Below are 20,564 nucleotides of genomic sequence, written 5' to 3'. Positions count from 1 at the left end.
GACAGGCTCTGGCAGTAGGGTGGGGAGGCGGAGGCGGCAAACCCAGGGCAGCAGGAGGTATCTGTTTTCAGCACAGTCACCAAAGGGACAGGGAGGGAGCCCCGCACGGGCTCAGCTCCTGCTACTGGGCTGCTGGAAAAGGCATCCTCTCAGTTTCAACTCAGTTGGAGGTCAAGAACTGCTGAGGCTGGCAGCCCTGCTGGGGATGCTATTTGCTTGCGAGTGAGCATCTCGTCGCCGTGGCGACCCAGAGCAGCACAAGCCAAGAGCCAGCCACAAGGCCAGGAGCGAAGCTCTCTAGGCTCTAGCACAGGCCTTGACCTTTCCAGCTGGGAAAGGTGATGTGAAGGAATCCACTGCCCTCCCTAGACCTGACTGTGGCCCGTGTAGACTGCAAAGATGCACAGGACTCTGTCTTGCTCTTGAGAGGGCCCAAGACATACCCGAAACAAGAACACAAAATCAGAAGGTGATGAAGGCCACAGGGAGGCATGATCAAGGACTAATATGGCTTTAAAGGAGAAAGAGCTCACCTTGAAGGGGAACACAAAGGGGAAAAGACAGCATCAAACAAACAAGCCAACACATATCCTCTTGTGGACAACTCCAGCTGCTTGGTTAGGTCCAGAGCCAAGAGAATACAAACTAAGAGCATCTTGATTCAGGGTGCTCCTTCCGGCTAGTTGCTTTCCCTGACCTGGTCAGTCCTCTACTACCTGCTCGCCAACCCTCGGCATCCCACTTGGCTGCCCCACCCCACCTCTTGCCTGCCAGGTGGCTGACTACCCAGCTATTAATATCACAATGCCCTTTCTGGCCTTGTCCTCATCTCAGCTTTTCTCCTCTTGACCCACCTGGAGACTACCTCATGGTGGCAAATCCTTACCAAAATCCCATCACATTCCTCTCCTGGGGGCCTGGAAACCACAAGGCAGCCTGCTTCGGGCCTACAAATAGTCCGCGGCAGTTTCTGAGGTCCCCAGTCACTGGGCAGTTTCTTGGAGCACGAGAATGAGCCAAAGGGTCAGCTTCTGGACTTGATGCCAAATCAGCCCCAGAAGCCAGCTGAAGGCTGCAGCCCAGGGACTGGCCCCAGGCCCCAGAGTACCACACCCAGTCAGGGCGCCTCTGTCCAACTCCCCTTCTTTTCATTTTATGTGGCTTAAAAGGTGGCATACACTAAATGGAGAAAAAGTACTCAATAGAAACATAAAAAGAAAAAGGTTTAACTCACCCAAATCCTAGCACCTACCAAAAACTGGCAATAGCATGTTGAGGGATTTTCTTTCTGTTTTTCTCAATGCATATGCTCGCTGCAGGGACCACATGGGGTGTACAATCCAAAACTGCCACCACTGGTATGTCCTCGAAACTATTTTTATTTTAATCTGATGCCAGCTGCTATTCCAGTGATTTGCAACCCTTGCTGTGCATCAGATTTACCTGCGGAAGTTCCCTGAAAATGCAGATGTCTGGGTTCCAACCCTAGAGAGCAACTCAGGAAATAAAGGAAATCCAGAATAAAATAAGACAGTTTTTAAAATTCTGCTGTTTTTGTTTCAGGTAGAATCATTCAGTAAATACTTATTGAGTCCTCACTATCTGCTGGGCCCTGCACAGGATACATTTCTTCATAACAGAAAGCTTGCATCATTCATTCATTCAAGAAACATGAGTTAAGCTTCTCCTACGTACCAAACTCCAATATAGGGAACAGGGACACAATTTTAATGAGATGGGCTCTCAAGGTTGGAGCTACTAAGAGAGACAGCAATGTAAGGAGATAACAGAAACCAAAGCACAAATGCATGGGCTGCAAAATACAGTCATGGGACACAGGAGATGGGGTCTCACCCGGCCTGTGGCAGGTCCTGAAGTCTGCTCTGAATCTAAGGCACGAGCAGGGGTTAGCGAGGCAGAGGAAACAGTATAAGCAAGGGCGCAGAGGTGATCAAGGTCCGGGAAACACAAACCGCGCTGTTGGAATGTATCATACAAGGTAGGGAGTGGCCAGATCATGGTGGGCCATTAGGCCAGTGAAACAGTGTGGACATTACTCTCTAAGAGATGAAAGACCTGTAAAAAGGTGATGCAGAAGGCAGCTGTATGTTTGTGACAGCTCACTCTGGAATCCGTGCGTAGAGTGGGCTTCAGGGGCCTGGATCGGAGGCAGGAAGACCACTTGGGAGAGTGCTGCGTTAGCACAGGAGGGATGGTGAGGGCCTGCACTCAGACTTTGTGGAGTGGCTCTGATGTAGCAGGGAGAGTTTTAGCAGGGATGGAGATGAGGGATGGATCTGAGAAGCACTTGAGTTGCACATTTAGATTATTTCCAATTTTTCAGAGTGGGATGAAAGTCTGCATACATATCACTTTGCACATGCTTCAGCTTACTTCCCTAAGACACAGTCCTCGTGGCAGGATTTCTAGGTCAAAGGTAGGGATATTTTTAAGGTTCTTGGTGCCCTTTGCCAAATCGCTTTCCAGAAAGACCATATCAATTTTCATTTACTCCAGCAATGCACAAGAGTGCCTATTAGACCCTCTCAAGCCCCTCCAGCAAAGGAAGGCAGAGGTAAGCTCACATCCACCCCATTGCTACAGTATGAATCCTCTGCTTGACCCAAACAAAATGACTGTGTCCAGGAATAGGCTTTAAGACTGCACAAACAATGGGGCGTCTGGGTGGCTCAGTTGGTTAAGCGTCCGGCTTCAGCTCAGGTCATGATCTCATGGTTGGTGGGTTCAAGCCACACGTTGGGCTCTGTGCTGACAGCTAGCTCAGAGCCTGGAGCCTGTCTTCGAATTCTGTGTCTCCCTCTCTCTCTCTCTGACCCTCCCCTGTTCGTTCGTTCTCTCTCTCTCTCTCTCTCTGTCTCTCTCTCTCTCAAAAAGAAATAAAAATTAAAAAAAAAAAAGGCTGCACAAACAGGGCACTGGGCTGACAGGTATGTTGCTCTGGAGCTGGGCTAGGGCCAGGAGAGGGGCACTCTCTCCCTCCTCCAACCTATCTTCCTGATGTTGACAGTAACTCTCAAGCCCCCCCAGCAAAGAAAGAGAGTTTTAGCAGGGATCATGTCGTTCCCCTGCCCAAGGACTTTCCATAGCTCCCCACTGCCTATAAAATAAAAGCCAAACTCCTCAGTGTGGAAATCAATGTTTCCCCCAAATAGGATCTGCAATACACATTTCTATTTACTCATTTATTCATTCAACAAATATTTGAGTATGTGCTCTTTACCAGGTAGTGTACAAAAAGACTGCTCTCATGGAGCCTCTACTCCAGTGGGAGAGACAGACGATGCACAGGTCAATATAGACACACCAGGTATTTATAGTGTTATGGTAAATAAAGCAGGAAAATAAAATGATGATGAGCGCCCAATTGTAGAAAGGGTGGCCAGGGTGGGCAGGGGCCAGGAGACAGGTACAGAGGCCAATATGGAGACAGGAGTGAGCCATGCAGATCTCTCCCACTCTACTCAGCCCACACCTGAGCCACCAACCTTGCATGGACTTCCAAGTCTCCATGTCTTTGCCCTTAGTCTTCTCTCCTGAAGATTCCCCTCCTGCCCCTGATGAAGGGGGAACACTTCTGCGCCCAGCTTAAACATTACCTTTTCTATGAAGCCCTCCTGATGCCACAAGCCAAACCTGCTCACAGCACTCCACTTCCAGCTCCAGTCTGTGCAACTGCCAGCATCTTAAGGCCGTGCACGGTCTCTTAGCTCTTTATATCTGCCGTGCCTCACACACGAGAACGAAGATCCTCTATGTAGGCACTTAAACACAGTCTGGTCTCCACACTTGCTTTCTCCAGACCACATTGAGTGGCTAAAAGGCAGGAATTGCCTTCCTCAGCTTTTGGTGTCCCCAGTTTGTATGGCCTAAAGTCTGGTGTACAGATATTTGTCAATGGGGAAAGCATGTGTGCAAGTTATCAAAGAGAGAGGGTAATTACTGGCAGGGAAACATTCTTTTCCCTGCACATGCAAATGAAAATACTCTCCACCTTTGTGGTGAGATTTTCAGTTGTCTACCCAAATACATTCTTGCCTCCTCCGTGGCAAAAGGCAGTCCAGCTGGACTATGTTTCCCAGACTCCCTTGCAGTCGGGTTGGCCATGTGATTACATTCTTGCCGACAGAACGTGAGCTGTAGGGACATGAGCTGTAGAGGACCTGGGCCCAAGGACAGTGGACATGCCTCCTCCACCTTCTCTTTTCCCTTCTGCTGGTTGGAACCCAAGTGTGTTGGCAACCCAGCTTCAAGCATGAGGATGATGTCCTGTGATGTGGCAACAACCCAAAGGGACTGGATACCAGAAAGCTACCCCCTCACGTGGTCTGCTCACATTGGGGACATCAGGGCCATTATATGAGACAGAAAACTTGGTTTCTCATTCCTGAGCCACTGCATCATTAGGTCCCCCTTTTACGGCAAAAAACCAGCCTTATATCAATAAATGTTCTCCCTATATAGCAATGGGATGTAAGTTTGCATCATCTTCAAACACCTTTCTCAGTGCCTACGGGGGAATGGTGACTGACTCCTGGCCAACCCACTAGGATCCAGCAGGGTCAGGAGAAGAGGCGACATGAAGCAGTTGTACAAGTCAGGGCAAAAGTTCTGGAAGGAACACGTAAAGAGGTACAAATGACCAGAAGAACACCACGACATGAATGGGGAAAAGGCAGCAGCTGAGCCCATGAGACGGACCAGAAAGACAAAGTTGGTCTTCAAGGTTTAAAAGCCTGAGCCCTTTGGGTAAGAAAGGATTTAAGGGAAGAAAAACCAAATGCACACAAACATTTATTTTAGCCCCTCTGTGGGTTTCCTCACACTCATCCTGCTGGCTGTCACTGGGCAGAAGAGGAGAAAAAGAGAAATGGGGAAGGGGTTGGCCCAGGAGGTAGGGGCATCATCTCACTGACACCACCTCCCATGAAGGAACCGAGGAACCAGAGAAACTTTGTCTTTGTCACCCTTGAGGGCCCCCAGGGATCCACAGTCTTGCCCTAATTCTGGGTCTGCTACACCTAGCGCCATCTCTCCTTTGTTCCGCTCTGGATACCCACCAAGTCACACCCAACCAGAATACCATAGCTCCCGGGTTCCTGAATCATCTACCCAGCCATCCCAGCTCTGCTGGGCTCATCAAGCCCCTGATGGCTCTAGCTTTCCTTCTGGAACCATCACTAGTGAAGAAAAGGAGGCCCTGCAGAGGGGCAGTACAGATGAGCCCAGGAGGACCCTGGGCTCTGGAGCCAAGCAGAAGATTTGCATGCTGACCCTGCCCATTAACCCTCTCTGTGACTCTGAGCAAGCTTTGGTTCTCAAATCTATAAAACGGAGATGATGCCACCGCACAGGGCCGCTGCAACAATAAACTATGGTGCATATGCAGAAGAGAAGATACTCCACAAACCCCAATTTCCTTCCATCACCCCCCAGCGTCCTCCTTGTTGGCCTGTTGCGATCCATAAAATTTCTGTCGCTGGACTTGTCTTTCAAGATGAAGGCACTGTCGTGAAATGTCTCTGGTAGTAACATGTCACCTACTGCAAGAGCCAATTAAACATTCTGGACAGGCTAGCAGGCCGGCACCCAGAGTGTCTGGGGGAGGCTCTGATGTCAAAGCCCCCGGGTGCGGACAGGGGTTGCTCTGAAGTGGGGGGTATGACTGCCGAACCCTGAAGGAGAAGATGTTATAAAGAAAGATGACGTGTTAAGGACACTAAGGCTTAAGAACTGGGACTCTCCAGGTGGGCAGAGCAGGAAGGCAGAACAGCTCAGGGGTGCCTCACAAGAAGTAAAACAGAAGAAGTAGAAAAAGAAGAGACGGGGAGGTGGGAGGCCTCTAAAGGAGAATTAGGAAGGAGTCGCCAGGGTGGCCCCAGCCCCTGGCAGCAGAGGCCCTTAGCTGTCATACCCTGGGCCCCCCTCCAGATGCCTCCTCCAAGCTGCTATGTCCTGTTCCTGGCACCCTATGGCTCCTACGTGTCCATCCCCACCCTCACCTTCCAGCCAGGTACATTGTAAAGAAGAAGGAAGCCAAAAGCTTTGACCTTGCTGTTTGGAAAGGGCTTTCAGAATCTTATTGTAAAATGTGCTTCGAGTCAGGAAGGAGGCAGAATGTACCTAAGAGTGAAGGACAAGACTGAGCATCTCTGGGGTTGTGTTTTCTGCCTGGCCACACATGTGAGACGACCTGGACAAGGCACATGCCCTCTCTTTGACATTCACCACGCTGTAAGAAGGGTCACCAAAGCTCACCATGGACTCAAATCCCAGGAACAGAAGCAGGTAAACTTCACAAAAAGGAAGCAGACCTGTTCCTGCAGAGCCAGAGACATAAAGGAAGCCTGGCTGGCCTCACCCAAGCTCGCTGAGCGCAGACCTCTCTCACAAGGCCACAGGGAGGGCCAGCAAGGCAGCACACAGGAACATGCTCTGTAGAGGGCGAGGCCAGCGTGAGGAAGGGCTGTCTCCACATGAGAGCCATCAAAACCTCGCTTTGCTCAAGGAAAGCCCGGCTGGCCGCCTGCAGGGTACTGAGCGGAGCAAAGCCCACACTGAGCAGGCAAGCGGACCACATCCCCTTTACGGGTTCTTCCAGCTCAAATGTCCTGCCATGCACGCCGGCACCGAAGAGGCCGTCTCATCAGTGTCTTGCAGAACTCCACTTCCGTCAGCTGTCAGGCACTTTACAGCCTTCTGCGGCTTGCAAAACGGCCTCCCACCTACATCAACTCACTTGATGTTATGACAGGGGCTCTAGAACCATACGGCACCCCTCTGCACCCTGGAGCCAGCTGCATGGCCACAGGAAGTCAGTGGGAGCAAAACAAAAATCAAAGGACAATCAGTGCAGTTTTGCAAACCTCTGTAGCCCCAGGATCCCAGAGGAAGTGCACCCATCCCAGTCTGCCCTTCCCTGAAATTCCTCCAAGTGCCAGGCTCTGTGCCAACATCCAGAGACCAGGTGGTTGTGTGGCCCATCACAAAGAGGGCCAGGCACATGCTTCTGCTGCCCAGCTCCTTGCGGTGGGAGGTCGGACCCAGTCCCGTCGCTGGGGCTTCAAGGAGAACAATGGAACAGGATGCAAGAGATCTGGGCCAGGATGATCCAGGAAATCTGGATGCTGCTGCTTATGTCTGGCTGAGCAGGGACCTCACAGCTGCATTCAGAAAAAGGCCCTACCAGGCTAGGAGTGGAGAGCTTCAACTTTTGCACAAACAGATCCCACTGGAGCCAGGAGGTCCTGCAGTTGAAGCTGGACCCTCCAAGGGCAGCCCTTCTAATTTCGGACTATTCTCCTTTAGGAAGAGAAACCACCCTTGTGGGGAACAGAAAAACTACCTTCCTGGAACTTCTACTCATAAGTGCCAGCTCTATTTTCTCAAATATGCACCAAAATCTCCAGGTAATACTGTGTGGTAGTTAAAATCTCTCAGTAATTATGAGTTTGGGAGCGAGACCGACCCATTCCAAATCCCAGGTAGGTGATCTCGAGTAGATCATCTGATTGAAATCCCAGTGCCCTCCTTTATTAAATAGAGATGATAATATTCTCCCCTTTGGATTACTGTGAGGATTAAATAAATATGTGAAGCCCCTAGCATATACCTGGCATGCAGGGAAGACTCAGTGAGTGGTAATAAAATCATGACAACAGTTCCTTGGGGGAATTAAAGACCGCCTTCCTGATCTTCGTATGCCTGTGTTTTCTTGCTAAATAGTCCCAGTTCCTCAAGACATGATTTCAAGTTCCCCAAACATCCCTTAGTTGCTCTGTCACTAGGCAGCTGTGGCACAATGGGCAATGGGACAGAAACCCTGGGTTAGAATTCAGACAGCCTTCCTGAAGAGATGCTGGAGGGGACTATTCTGTCTCCAAATCGGCTGAGCACCTATGATTACTTGGGCATCATGCAAAGCTCTGCAGACTTATCATTCAACAAGATATGATCCCTCCCTCAAGAGCTTATAGGTTAGCCTACTTTGCAAATTAATAGTCCACATGCAGGGCACCTGAGTGGCTCAGTCGGTAGAGTGGTAGAGCATCCAGCTCAGGTCATGATCTCACAGTTTGTGGGTTCGAGCCCCCGTGTTGGGCTCTTTGCTGACAGCTCGGAGCCTGGAGCCTGCTTCGGATTCTCTATCTCCTTCTCTCTGATCCTACCCTGCTCACGCTGTCTCTCTCTGTCTCTCAAAAAGAAATAAAAAACATTAAAAAAAAATTTTTTTAGGGGCGCCTGGGTGGCTCAGTTGGTTAAGCCTCCGACTTCAGCTCAGGTCATGATCTCACGTTCGTGGGTTTGAGTCCCACATCGGGCTCTGTGCTGACAGCTAGCTCAGAGCCTGGAGCCTGCTTCCGGTTCTGTGTCTCCTTCTCTCTCTGCCCATCCCCCTCTCATGCTCTGTCTGTCTGTATCAAAAATAAATAAAACATTAAAAAAAATTTTTTTTTAATTTTTAAATAATCCACATGCATCTAGAACCGAGCTTGAACTTCCTCAAGTATGCCCTGCTACCCTCTCCATCAGAGCCTCTCTTTAACACTATCATTTGCATGAGTCCATTATCCCTACCTGTGGAATGAAAGGTTGTGTGTCTCAGGTGAAAAGACAAAGTAAAAAATTCAAAGTCCATGATGTTCCAAATTTACAAGATTAGCACAAAGTAGGGACTTGTCATGGAGAAGCTGAACAGAAGCTGGCAGGACCTGGGCCTTGATCTCTGGCCCAGCTTCCCCAGAACCCCCTCCTAATGGTCCTTCTCTCTTCCTGGGACACTGTGGAAGGGACATGTGCTATGGAAAGGTCAGAGCAGAACTCACCAACTACAGCCCTGATGAAGCCAGACTATGAGTCCTTGCTGGCCAGCCCAGCAGCTCCAGACCGTGCACCGGACATGGCCTCCCTCTCCTTTCTCTTGAAAGGGAAGCTGCCTCCTCACCAGGGGCGAGAAAGGCTGAGGTGGCCACTTGCTTCTTTCAGTGTCCTCTTTCTTTCTTTCTTGGAAGGCATCAAGTTCTTCTCTGTCCCAAGGCCTTCACGTGTGCAGTTACCTTTACCCAGCTTGAAGAAGGCCCCCACCTTGAGTTGTGCCCAGCGCCAGGACCAGGGGCTAGTGGAGGTTGAAATCTAGCTCATGTTCACTCACCAGCCATGGGTCCTGGCAGGGCTGCCTCTGCCCAGAGCAGACCCCTTTTTCTGATTCTCCTTAAGGTGTCACATGGGCCAGCAAACAGCCCCAGCTAGGGGTAGGGTCACCTGAGACCAACATGGCTATATCAGGCTCAGCCTTCAGGTGCAGCTTAGCTATCTTTTTCAGGGCAATCTTTTTGATCCGGTACCTCCAAATAAGCCATTCCCCCTACCTCATAATTCTCTCCCAACACCCTCTTCTCTCCTTCATAGCATGTGTTACATTTTTATTATTTGAGTGTAATCTAATTGCCCACTACTCTGTGAGTTCTATGAGCACAGGGCTGTATCTGTTTGTTCACCTGCATACCCTGGGCCAAGCATGGGTCCTGGCGTGTAGAAACTCAATGCACATCTGAGCTTTATGGCAGTATATGCTTGAGATTAGCCTTGAACTCTCCAGGGCTAGGTGTCTACACTACATATTAACTTCATCTGGCATAGTACAGGACGTAAGTGGCAAAGTCATCGGGTAGGCCACCCAGAGCCCCCAGAGGGTTTGGTCCAACTGAGACAAGACAGGTAGGATGCCCCTTTACAGTGCACACCATCCAGCCAGCCCTCAGTAAATACCTATAGGACTGTAGGACCCACAAAGACAGGATTCAACCGTCTCTTACTGGGAAAGACTGTGTTTCCTAGCCTTTTTAAGCACACTCCCCTTTCTGATACACAGATTTCACATCCACACCCCCACCCCCAACTATGCTATGCCCCACTTGAGAATTACTATAACATTAGGCAAGAGTTTTATCAAACTCCATTTTCAATAGCTTATGGTTTAAAAACAATATATTTCTCCAAACCTAAAATGTGATTATGATACTGAATACGCTTTTTCAAACTTCTAATCCCCAGAGATTTTGATTCTTTTTTTCTCTCTCTTTCCCATTGACAATTGCCACTCACAGACAAGAATAGAACACAAAAGGCCTACCACAAAGAGTAGAAATGTTCCCAGTCAATACAGAATGTGTAGAAGAGAAACCTTTGGGGCATATTTCTAGCACTCTCAGAATAGAACGGCATCAGGGTCTAAGTGGGAAGAGCATCAGATGGAAAGTCAGGTGATCAGGCTCTTATTTATCTAGTTTTGAAGCTCCTTTGTCAGGGTAATGTCCGATTAAGCTAAGACTAGGAGGATATCCTCCCAGCTATAAAATGGGACATTGGTGTGGGGGAGTCCACAGCAAAGAGAAATACTAGGACCCCTACCATCTGAAGGCCTTTTCATTGTTTGGGATATGGAGAAAAGAGAAAAAAGCACAACTCTGAAAAAGACACCACATAAGAGTTCCTTATGTGGATGAGTTACTCGTTGCCATAGTCAACTGGAGGAAAGAAGAAATTGAAGTTTAAGTGGGCTTTGGGGGTCCCCGGCCCCGTGGCAACAGAAGGCAGGACATGGACACAGTTAAGATATGGGCATTGGGGAGCGCCTGTGTGGCTCAGTCAGATGGGCATCCAACTTTGGCTCAGGTCATGATCTCACTGTTCATGGGTTCGAGCCTCACATCAGGCTCTGTCCTGACAGCTCAGAGCCTGGAGCCTGCTTCAGATTCTGTGTCTCCCTCTCTCTCTGCACCTCCCCCCACTCACTCTCTCTCTCTCAAAAATAAATAAACATTTAAAAAAATGGGCATGGGAGTCATACCGCCTCCAATTCCAGTCTTGTTCCACCTGAGACTCATCAGTAATGTCACATTTCCCTTAACTGTGAGAGGATGACAATTCAACTTCCCTCACTGGGTCATCATAAAGACTAAAGGAGATAATATGGGTAAAATACTTAGCACAGCGTCTGGGAAATGGTAAGTGAACATGGAACATGTTTACAAATGTTAGCTTTATTATTTGTATTACTATTATTGTTTCCCAGCAGGAATGCAGGCAGCTGGAAGGGCAGCCCCGAGGCACCTGGCAACCCTCTCATTCTCATTTCCTATTTATTGTCACAAATGACATGACCTCTGTGGTCAAGGACAAGAACAGCTGGGTAGGCCAGCAAAAGGCACAGCTGCTGCGCTTTAGGAAAAGTCCTACTCCAAGGGGCCGCGATGGAACCGAACTGACAGGAGAATACAAAGTCTGGCTTGGGATGGGGGAGCAGGCGACTCCAGCAGAGGCTCTGTGGGAGAGAAATGACTGGAAATAGCCAAAGGCACTGGTCGGGGGAGGAAGAGAGAGCAGGGGAGAAAGGTGGGCACAAGAAGCTCCCTTCCTGGAGAGAGGAAGCTGCAGGTGAGCCAGAAGGAAGCCAGGAAGATAGGAATGTGGGCAGTAGGGAAAGTGGGGCCAATCCTGAGGGAGAGGCAGCTGGGAGGAAAGAACCAGGCTGCTGAGCGCTCCTGGAGGAGTGAAGAAAGGTTGGGACATAACAGGACGGAGGCCACAGGCTCTCTCCTCGGGTTCCCTCCTCAACCTCTCTCTGTTCCCCCAACTCCATGGGCCCCAGGATTTCAACCAGTATTAGGTTACCGCCACCATCTACTGCTGCCGTCAGAGTCCTCTTCCCTAGTCTGGCGGCAAAACAGGATGCAGGTTTCATTTCCCCTTTTCCTGGGAACTCTGAAACAAGTACTCCGTGGATTTCCCTGTGGGGAGGAGGCCCACAGGGCCCATCCAGGGGAGAAACCTTCCAGTTCCACTCTGAAATGTGTATGAGTTAAGTCTGCCCATGGCCACCCCTTTCCCCAACTATCTCTTTCCTCCCTCTCTCTCTCTCTCTCTCTCAAGGAGGGTTCAGCCTCCAGCCCGCCTGCTGGGCTCTCTCCACACACACAGAACCAGTCAGGGGAATGAGGGTGAACTCATCTTATCCTAATCAGACCCTCAGGTACCCCCAGACTCAGGTTCTGGTTGGCACTCTTCTCAACACTACCCCAGGTGATTTGGAGTCTGGAGTCTGGGCTGGCAGTGGGGAGCTCGTATCAGGTCATGTCGTCCCAGGTCCGGAAAGGAGGCTCCCTTCCCCTGGGGGGGCGGTCACCGTGCAGGCTGTCACACAAGCAGCAACAGTAATAAGGCTGTCTGCATCTGCGTGAGCCTTTCCTGAGCACAAAGCGTTGCCATGTACATAAGCCTTGACCTTCCCTACAACTTCAGGAGGGGACTGGCCAGATATTGTTCCCATTCTGAAGATGAGGAAGCTGAGGCAACGTGTGTAGGGACTTAGTTCCTGAGAAGCAGAGCTGGTAGGCCTGGGACCCATTCTCCGGAAGTCTCCTCCTATACCCTGGGACTTCCCTTTCTGCTTTAAATATCCTCAGTTCTCCCAACCTAAACAACATGGACCCTGGCTGTGCTGCTGTGTTAGGCTAACAACCTCTCCTGCAAAGAGCTGCCCTTCCCCAATGCTCCCACCCCTTGTCTGCCACATCTTGGGCCCTCCCTCCGCTTCCGCAGCCCTGTCACCAATAAACTTTCTTCAAAAGGACTTCTGTACCCCTGGCACTTCCAGTGCCGACATGTCAGTACAGAGCCTTCCCCCATGGCCTCCTGGGTGGCTCCCATCTCTTGTGCTGCCCCATCCCTTCCCTAGCTGGCCTCTTTATCCTCTGAGTCCCTGGCATCACCTCCTGCCCCACAGCCTGGCAGTTAAGGGGCCTTTCAGGCCTTACTGCCCCCTCGCCAAAGCACACACCCGCCCCCAGCCCCTCCCTGCATCTCTGCTTTAGCTTAGGCTAGTCCACCTTCCCAAGTCCTCCTCTCTTCCATCTTCAAGGTTCTAACCCTCCAGTGTCCAAAAGCATCCTCTGAGTGCAGAAGACTGTTTCTTAATGTCTGTCCCACCTAAAGCCCTGAAAGGGGCAGCCTCAAATCCTGTGTGATCAGGCCCTGTACCTGGGTGGGCCCGTGACCCAGAGGAGCCAAGCCACAAGGCTACCAGAACTCGGCACTGGTGTGCTCAGTCACAGAACGAGCTGATGAGTAAGATGACAAGGTTGGGTCTACAGAGAGGGAAGCCAAGAGCAGATGCTCAGATAGAAGCAGGGAGGCCAGCAGCCCCCAAAAGGCAGAGCCGCCTCCATTCCTGACTGCTCTCCAGCCCCAGCTCCCATGAGGCCGGCTGCCTCCATGTGATCCTGCCAGGAAACCCCTTTTTCCTGAGCTACCCTGGAGGGCCCTCTGCTCTGTGTGGAATACTGTCCATAACAGCTTGCGGAGCCCTGTCCCCTCCTGACAGCCCCGCGAGGAGGAGCCATATACTCAGAACAAGCAGGCTCTGCCCAGGTCACCTTTTTGCATGTCTCCTGGATGGCTAGTAGGTGTTCCACGTATGCCTGGGTCCATCCCTAGGACTAGAGCTTCTCACCAAGGCCTAGAAGGGCCGACAGCTTTGGAGCTATGGATGCAGGGCGCTGCCCCCAGTCTACATGGGGCCAGAAACAGTCTCTCCCAGATAGGCTTTGTCATAGGTGATGCCTATCCCTTCGCTGGAGCTGAGTGGACGGCACTGGGCCAACTAGAAGTGCTCCCCCAGGAATCTGGACTTGGGGCTGGGACAGCTGAGCTTCTGCAGGAATACTTGGGACTGTCTGGGCTGTGGAGGCAGGGCAGCCCAAGGAGAAGCAGAGTTGAGGGAAAAGAGGTGATTGTGATGAGTTCTTTCCAATTCCTGCTTAAGGGCCAGGCAGCAGTCCTGCTGGGGGGGTCCTGAGCACCTCCTGAAACCCTACAATAAATCACCTTTTTGTTTCAGCTGGATTCAGTGGTTTCTGGTACCTGTGAAGGGGTCCTAACACAGCCGGGATCTCCTGTATGCCTCTCTAGGAATACAAAGTAGGTGCTCGGCAAACAAACTTGCTCATTGAAGGAAAACTGGCCCCAGATCCTGGCTTTCTGATTTCTGCCACAGGCACCTCTGTGCTCTACAAATACTCCACATGTAAAATGTGAAATTCAGCCCCAGGCAACTTAAATTAAATGCACTTTCCTTGCCTGAAGTGCCTTATAACCTCATTTTCATCTCTTCTTGGGGACAAATGAGCACAGAAAGGAAAGGCAGGTGGGAGCTGGCCAGAGAAAACAGCCTGTGGCTGTACAGGCCAGCAAGTCACACTGGCTGCAAACTGTGTGTTATCCCCACCTGCCCCACTACAAAAACTCTCCTGAGATTTCTTTCCCTATACCACACCTCTAGTCTACCAAAGATAACCATCAAAACCTCCAAGACATCACAAAGTTTGCAACCCTCCTGATGGGTCATTTATGCCACAGACCATTACGAGGCCAGACCCATGAATCCTAAGGCTGGAAGAAACTTCAGAGGGTTGTCTTGCTTAGTGGTTTTCAAACTCGTGCTCCACAGGACCTCACAACTTCAGTGGAACCTCTGGGGCCCCTGTCTCCCTGGTGTCAATCAGTGCAGCACCTGATTTGTTACATATACCAAGCTACGTGCAAAGTGGCAGAGCTGGAAGGGAACTGTCCCTGAATCCTCCCCACTGCCTATCTCCCAGGACTGCTCCTTTAAAGGCTCCTGGGCCCGGGCAGAGTCAGAACCTGGCCCTGAGTGGGTGAGCCCTGGCCAGAGAACACAGAGGGAGCACTAAAGACACAATGTGGTGCCCACTAGCTGGTGTGGAGTGTGAGGTTACCCTGGCTACATCGGCAGAAGGGCAATGCAAACAGCCCGAACAATATGGAGCTGTCCTGATGCAAGTCCTCCGCTATATATAGTTTCTCCCCTGAAATGACCTCATGCAGCAGCAAGGCTTTGTGGCGTGGCAAAACTGGCTATATGCATCCCCAGCTCCAGGGAAGAGAGCTGTGCTGAAGAAACTGGATGGTAAAGTGGAAAGAAAGGGGCCTGTGGCCTGGGTGGAGGGAAGGGGGGAGTGCAGGTTAGGTTTCCAGATAACTCAGGAGAAGTTCTTTCCCTTGACACCCATGAGTAAATGTGAGACTCCTGTGCAGTACATGATGGAAGTCTGGGGTGGAGGAGCCCCTGCTTCATCAGAGGCATCAGTCCTGCCCGCTCACAGATGGCTGGCACCCGAAGCCCTTCGTTTATCTGCACCCCACGTGTAGGGGCCAGCAGAGGCTCCCTTTGATCCAAACTCCCCATTTACTATTCAAGACCTTCCCTAACCTTGGTGTACACAGCCCATTTGATTCTGCTGCCTCAAGAAAGAAAAGAGAAAAGGTGACTAGAAGATAAACAGCAAAGAGGAGTGGGGATTTTCACAGGGTGGTGGGAGTGTGCAGGAGATTTTCTTCTTTGGGCTTTCTGGTGTTGTTCACACTTTTTACATAAACGTATACTACTTGTACAGTAAAGAAAATCATATTACTTGCTGCTCTCCAACCTGCACCCCTTACTCAAATCACTAACCCTTCTGCAACTCTCCTCACTTACCTTTAATAACTGCCCTATCCCATCTCAACTTTTTCTAAAGTGTCTACACGTTGCCTTTGTCTCTGCTTGTCTGCACTACATGATTTAGCACTGGTCTACACAATGTCTTGCTTAAAATGGTATAATCTCTTTATCTGTCTTTGTTCCCTCCCCAAATCAGCCATAAGTCATCATCAATGATGAGACATATGTGTATAACGTGCACACGGGTATGAAGCAAAATAGATAGAAAAAGACATAAGAAATGGAGTCAGATTTCCTGGGTCTCATTCCGGCTCCACCTCTGACTGCACAGGATAGACTACAGAGCAGTGGCCTGACCTCTCTGAACCAGTTCCTCCAGCGAAATCTTTCTCAGTGCCAATTCTCTTCTCCTAAAAGTTAGGAAAGATTCGGAGCAAGTCTGCCGACCCAGCAGAAGGGGTCTTATAAAAGAAGTCCCCGTCCATCCATACCTAAACTATTGACCACGGAGAACAGGGCCAGTAGGCTGAAATTTCTCCTATGACACTTCCTGTGGGCCAGGGCCTCTGGCACGGACAAATGCCCATGGGGTGGTGCAGTCAAAAGTGGTAGGCTGAGTGCCTCTGCCTAAGGCTGCAGTAGAAGTGCTTGATGGTCAGCAATCAACCAGTCATCCAGGCCCTGGATCTTTCATGGGACACATGCTGCAGCAGGACAGAGCTAGGCTCAGCTTCAAACAGGAGGGGTCGGCTGCTGATTAAAGGGCTCAGTATAGCTCTCCTTCTGCCTACTGACTCTAAAGTCTAGCCCACCCTGTTCCTGAGGGAGGGGCCCAAATAACAGTGCATACAGCATGGGGATGTTTTCAAAAAAAAAATCACTTGGGGCCGTATAAAAAGCCATAGTAGCAGTAAGTCCCCAGCCAAATAATGCCTCCCTTCTCCTCAGCAGCCAGCCCCAGGCCAGACCACAAACAGGAATCTGTGAACCTGATGCATGACCCTGAGGGAAGAAGGGCAAAGAGTGAACAGATCCATCAGGGATGGAAACCTGGCCGTGCAGCTCCCTGTGGACCCCGACACTGTGTGCCACGTTACCTGCCCACTAGGGTGTGGACAGATGGAAAACATAAAACCCAATCACAGGAGCTCCAGTATTAATTTAGTCCATCACACTGTGAGCTCCTTGAGGAAAGGAACCAAGTCTTCCTGCTGTGCCTGACACCTAACGCAGTGCCTGGGACCAGGCAGATGTACTGAATTTTTAGAGGCAGTTTCCCGTAGTGGTTAAGATATCAGTTCCCAATTTACAACTACTAGGATTCAAATAGCAGTTCCTCCATTTTCGTGGTTCTTGACCTCTCCGAGACTAGTTTCTGCCTCTGGAAAATGCAAGTAATTATGCCTACCTTACAGGGCTGACGTGAAACTTGAAGACACCAATGTCAAACACCTAGTAGGGTATTTAACGCACCCACAGAAGGTGAATATATGATACTGATTTTAATGATTATAATACATGGTACTGATTCAGTGATGCTGTGAGGTCTTGAGAAATGAAATGTCCAAGCCATGTGATGGTCTATTTTGGGGGAAACAGCACATTCACTAAATAAAAAAAATCAATGCCACGTGCAATATCCCATATTACAGGGGACAGTATGGTCTGTTTTGCAGACACTGCATGGGGCCAGCAGGGGGGTGGAGGAAGGGGGGACAAATCCATGAAGGTTTCGTTGTCCTGGGACAACAAAATACACTTTCTGGCAAATTCAGGGTGTGTAGTGCCAGAACTGGTAGAAGTAGACTACTTGCTAGTCATGGGTGGCAATGACGTCAGTAAACCAGCCATACCTGTTTAGGGCCCAGTGAGCCTGCAGCTGAAATTGACAAGGAGGTAGGTATTGCATGGAAGGAATGTGGGGCTGGAATCCAAAACCCTCCATTTCTCACTGTGTGACCCTGCACACAATAGTATCATTGAGCCTCTCCCCTAACATGAGGACAATTCTACTCTCAGTGAATGACCAGGAGGACTAGATGAAATGGGTGTAAAGTACCTACGGCACTTCCTGCCACAAAGTTGGGGCTTAATTAATAGCAGTATATAATAACTATAAAACAACTGTTTCTTAATCTGGTAGTAGGGGGCTGTATTTCAATTGCAGTAAAGCGGCTCTGATGCAGAGGTTGATCACTTTCCAAGAAAGTTCATGAAGGAGGTGCCTTCAGTTGACAAAGTATATTAGAGAAATGGGCCAGGCTCCAGGAAGGAAGCCCTAGAGGACCCAGAGATGTTCTGCCAAGCTGAAGATGAGCCACAGCAAACAGGGCACTCCCCAGCCTTGACCTACCAAGCAAGAAATGTTTGCATCTGTGTTGAGACAGCCCAAAGAAGTAGCCACTGGTGTTGCTGGAATCAGCAAGCACTGAGGGGGTGGGGCTGTTGCAAAAGATTTATAACTAACAAAAGTTCTCAAGTTTTTGTGAAAGGTTCATATTTTTTTAAATGAAGCTAGACTCAAGGCTATGTCTATAATAATATCACTCTTGCGCAATTTGCTTCCGATTTGCCTTCCTGAATAAATGAGACGGATTACAAGAATGGTAGATAACCAGGGTATTCGGCGAAAGCTAGGTCTTGCATATGAACTTCACTGGCCTTGTATCTCCACTTGGGAGGGAAGAGGTAGGTTGGGGACAGCTGGCTTAAATAGAGTGCCAAGCATGGTGATAACAGTTAAGTCCCACTTACTGCGTATTTTAATATGTCCCAGGCACCATTCTAAGGACTTTATGTGCAGTAACTCATTTAATCCTCCTGACAACCCTACTGAGTAGGTACAGTTACCTTCATTTTATAGGTGAGGAAAGTGAGGCCCGAAATTCAAAACAACTTGCCAAGGCTACATAGCTAATGAATTAAAGGAATAATAAACTGCAAATGGATACTAAATGAACAGAATAATTGTAATATTGTCATAATTATCTGCCACCAAAAAGAAAAATGTATCTTATAAATGTCCTATTTGAAAGACTCTAGATTTTGCAAATCAAAAGAAATTCATGGTCAGCCCCTGCTATATACAACCTGACCCCAGGGGAAGGGCCAAAGAGCAGGCAGAAGCAGGTTTCCCAGGCAGGGCCAGAGGAAGCTACATTTTGCTCTACCCAACACTCTGAGCTGACTAAGAGTCAGTAGAATACAAGTTCCCAAAAGAACAATGAACTGGGCTTTGATTATTGCCATTAACAACCCATCACCATTACTCACTAAGCATTTGCTGTGTGTGGGCACGGTGCTGATCACTTCACACACATTACCACTTGTATAATGTGGTCTTAGACTACCCTGAGTGGCCTGACTCTTGTCCCCATTTTACAGATATGGAAACTGAGGCTTTCCCACCATAGGGAGAAAGCAGTGCAGCCATTGCTCCTATGGCTTATGCACTTATTTGTCAATAATCTTGAACAGCTTGGTGACCTCAATAAATCTCAGTATACTCACCCATAAAATGGGGAAAATGATTCCTGCCTGCCTACCTAACAGGATGGTTGTGGGGAACATATCACGTGTAGTGCTGGTGAAAGCATTTTAAAAACTGCAAAATGCTGAGGCAAGTAAGAGATCAGTAGTCTTACTAATTACAAAGAGTGACACCTGATCCAGCAAGCACTTGGCTAATATGACTTTGTTGCCTCGCTTCTCTTGGGAATTTAGGAATAATTCAAAGTCTGCATGCAGGGCATTCTTTTCTTCAAGTCCCTGGCATCTGAGAGTTGGAAAGTGGAAGTTCATTCTGAAAGAAGAGGGAGAAAACAATGATGTCTGCATTCTACTTGTATTTCTCTTTAGGAACACAACCCTGGCTGAGATCTACTGCTTCCAGCATACTCGATCCTCAAACAACATTCAACACATATTTATTGAGCATCTACGAAGTGCCAAGTACACGATCCAGGATAATGGATTCATGTGGTTCCTAGTGCAGAGGTTGTAGTTTGGGGGTTGGGAAGTTAAAGAAGGAAGGAACAGCAATGAAAAGGGAGCAGAGTGCCCTTGGAGCTTTGTAGGTGTTACATCAGACTTCTAGCTTCTTCCTATAGAAGTGAGGGAGGGCAGCACAATGGAATAAGCTCTAAGCACTGGAATCTGAGTCAAAGTGCTTAAGCTGAGCTCGAGTTCTGCCTCTCCTCAGCCTCATGACCCCTCACAATCAATTTACTTTCCTCCCCATCAGCTTTCCCATATGTAAAATGGGTAGAAATGTTCCCATAGGTAAAATGAGGACAATCGAATGAGAGAGGTGGAACTCGCAAGGTGCCTAAAGATGCTCAATAATGAACTAATTTTAAAAATGAAAACCATGTGTTCTCTTCCTCTTGTCCAGTGAAGATAAACTATACAAGGGCCAAAAGCTCAGGCTCTGAGATCAGACCACTTGGGTTCCAGTGTTGGCTCTGCTGTTTACAAGCTGCATGGCCTTAGGCAGGAGACATTACCTTTGTAGGGCTCAATTTCTTCATCTAAAAAAGGTGATAACAGTGTCTACCCATAGGATGGTGGTGAGGATTAGCCAAGCTACTGCATGTGATGCTCCCGGCACACGGTCAACACCAAGTAAAAGTGAGCTGCCGCTAACTGTATTTCTTCCAGCCCTAAAAACAACAAAACTCGAGTCCTCTAAGATCTAGGCTGCTAGGTGACTGGCTGGCTGCCTGGGCGTGGGCTCAGGTGCCAGCCTCCCTGAGGAGACAGGTACAAATGAGGAGCCATCGTCCCCTCACCTCATACCCTGCAGAAGTGCCCCAACCCTCCTTTCCTGACAATAAGGGACATGAGTTGAGGGGCTGTGGATGGTCAAAGATATGGGCACACACTGTGCTTGGTCCCTCTTCCTTGTGAGCTCAGAAAGCAAGGAGATCTTGTCCCTAACAGAGAGAAGCACATGCTTTTGAGCAGCAAACTCAGCATGTCACCATGTCACTGTCACTCCTTGCCTTTGACTCAACCCTACATGCTC

The 20,564-nt window shown here is 49.3% G+C and overlaps 1 protein-coding gene across 3 annotated transcripts in view; it reads right to left on the bottom strand.

The window, feature by feature from the left end:
- Positions 1–20,564, bottom strand: part of LOC115284788 (ubiquitin domain-containing protein 1) — a 53,816-nt gene that overhangs the window by 24,326 nt on the left and 8,926 nt on the right. The window lies entirely within an intron of this gene.

The sequence above is a fragment of the Suricata suricatta genome, unplaced genomic scaffold (genome assembly GCF_006229205.1).
Source record: "Suricata suricatta isolate VVHF042 unplaced genomic scaffold, meerkat_22Aug2017_6uvM2_HiC HiC_scaffold_21, whole genome shotgun sequence".
Classification (NCBI taxonomy): Eukaryota; Metazoa; Chordata; class Mammalia; order Carnivora; family Herpestidae; genus Suricata; species Suricata suricatta.
Note: the sequence above shows the minus strand (reverse complement) of the source record. Positions and strands in the feature narration are given on the sequence as shown.